This window comes from Colius striatus, chromosome 21, assembly GCF_028858725.1.
Source record: "Colius striatus isolate bColStr4 chromosome 21, bColStr4.1.hap1, whole genome shotgun sequence".
NCBI lineage: Eukaryota > Metazoa > Chordata > Aves > Coliiformes > Coliidae > Colius > Colius striatus.
In genome coordinates, this window is record NC_084779.1 from 1,693,372 (window position 1) to 1,696,134 (window position 2,763).

The following is a 2,763-nucleotide window of genomic DNA, read 5'->3' on the forward strand; positions in this document are numbered from 1 at the left end:
AACAGCAAAAACTGTTTACAAAGGCGAAAAGGTTATGGAGTGTGACGGGGTAAGGATCAGCCTGAGACATGGGGAGATGGCAATCAGAAGGGTCAGGACAGAAAGGGACAAAACCAACTGAAATGACCCTTTCAGAATCAACACTGGAAAACTGATGCTGTAACTACACAACTCTCCGGGGAGCAGCACTGAAAAAGTGTGGGAACAGTCCCCAGTTTTGAGGCCCAGAGTTGGGGCAGTGCCAGGAGGTTTCTGATGAAACTCATTTACATTTCCCGTCCCTGTGTGTGCGAACAGCACAGAAGTAGCGGGCAGAGTCCTGTGGGCTCAGGGCACTTAGAGACAGAGCTGTCCTAAGCCGGGAATTGTCCCGGGACACAGAGGCTCGACCATTCACTGCCGGTGCATGTTGAACCAGTGATGAACTAGGGGAGATAAAGGACACCCACTCCAGCCTGCCTCCGGGTGCCTGACGGTACCATCTCATTGCGTATGTCCCGAAATCGAAGCCGTGTCCGCGGCAGAAGAGGAGCACGGAGTCCCCGGGCGCTCGCTGCCCTCCGCCGGCCTCCACCAGCCTCAGCTGCGCCCACACGCCTGCGGACGGACGGACGGACGGAGAGCGCGGGCACCGGGCACGGCGCGCCCACGGCCCGAGGACGGGCACCCGCCGCCCCAGCGCCCCCCGCCCGGCCCGGACACAGCCGCAACAGCGGGGCAAGCCCCGCACCCGGACCCTCCCGAACCCTGCTCTTCCCTCTCTCCTTCTCACTTTCCCTCGCCCTCTCCCGGCTTCTCCTTCTCTCTCCACCCGTCCCTCTCCCTGTTCTCCCCCTCCCTGTCCCCCTCCCTCCCGCTGCCGCTGCCCCCGCCCCGGGCTCGCCGCCCTCCCCGCCCGCCGCCTCCCACCTGCCGGCCCCAAGGCCAAGCCCGAGCCCAGCAGCCACGGCCCCGGCCCGGCCGCCATCGGCGGAACAAGGGCCCGGCGGGGCCGCACACGAGCCGAGCGGAGCCGAGCTCGGGCCCGCCGCTGCCCGCCCCGTCGCCTCGGCCCCTCGCCGCCACAGCGCCCGCGCCTCTGCCCGAAGCCCGCACGGCCGCCCCGGCCCGGCCCCCCGGCGACAGGGCCCCTCCGCGCAGGAGAAGGGGCGGCGCCACAGCACCGGCGCGGGCTGGCCCCCTGCTCGGCCCCAGCGCTCCTGCGCACACGCTCAGCCCCTGCCGAACGGTGCTGGCGAGCTTCAGAGCTGCAGGAAACGAGGGGACGGTGCCGCAGATGACCCGACGGCATCAAAAGGCTGCTCCGTTCGATCGGCGCTAAGAGCCGCGGCAGAGATGTGGCGGGGGCAGACGTGCGGGAACGGACAGCATTTGCTTTCAGCACATGTGCGGGTGACAGCGCTCTGCAACGAGCGGCTGATCCAGCGCAGGGCTGTGCTGCTGATAGCCTGAGGCACCTCAGCGGGCTGCAGCAGCGGGCTGCCAGCAGCCTCACAGAGCTCAACAAGCACTTAGGACACATTGCTGCACCGGGAGCAGAACAGCCCTAAGCACCAGGACAGTCCATGCTCACCCAGCTGGAAACAGCTCTGCAGAGAAACACCTCGGGGTTGTGGTGGACACCAAAGTTTCCGTGAGCCAGCAACGTGCCCTGGCGGCAAGGGCAGCCAGCGGCATCATGGGCTTCTCTCTCTACTCCTCCCTCTCCTCCCCGCCTGCGCGCCACCAACAGCCCTGCGCAAGGGACGGGCTGTCAGCCGGCAGCGGCAACTCGCGGGTGTCTCCCCGTGACCCGAACCCCCAGCCCGCCCTGGCCCCGCTCCCATCCCCTGCCTGCAGGGATCGAGGCACGGTGCTTAAACGATCCTATACACTGCTGTTGCTCCTTGGCCTGTGCCAACCCTAAAGCTGAGGTGGGTAAAGAGAAAGTTGTTGCAATTGCCATGTGTAGTGGGTCTGGGATGGTAGTGACTTTCCACAGCAGCTCCTGCAGTGCTGTGCTTACTGTTGATATCAATGTTACGACTACCGCTCGCACAGCATCAGGGCTGTCCCTCCAGCATTCCTTCCCCCACCTTCACCAATAACTGTGGGTGGGCATGATCTTGGGAGGGACTATGGCCAGGACAGCTGACCCAGGCTGACCAAGGAGATATTCCATACCATATGACATCAGCTCAGTAATATAAACTGGGGGAGAGGAGCAGGAAGGGGAGGCGAGATTCATTTCTGGCCTTCCCAAAGCAACCGCTACGCGTACCGCAGCCCTGCTTCTCGGGAGGTGGCCGGACATCGCTGCTGATGGGAAGTGGAGAGGAACAGCTTTATCTGCTTCTGCTTTGCTTCCCGCGCGCGTGGCTTTGCTGCTTATTTATTAAACTGTTTTTATCTCAACCCACGAGACTCCCATCTTATTTCCTCCCCTTCCCTGGCTTGCTGAGGAGGTGGGGGATAAAGCGGTGTGGTGGGCACCTGGCATCCAGCCAGGCTCAAACTACCACAGCGCCGGGCCGGCGGCCCTCCAGGAGTCGCTGGGGGTGGCCCTCGGGAGCAGCGCTGCAGGGCACAAGGGATCACGGGGGCTTTTTCCTGCACGGGCCTTCCCTCCCTGCACCGATGGCAGCAGAAGCGAGGAGCTTCCAGCCTCTTTGGGAACCATCCCGTGTCCCCGGCGCATCGTCACATAAAGGATGTCTCTGCTGATCTGACTTGGTGTAGAGAAGTTTTTCTGCCCCAGCACATTTGCAACAACCTCACTCAATG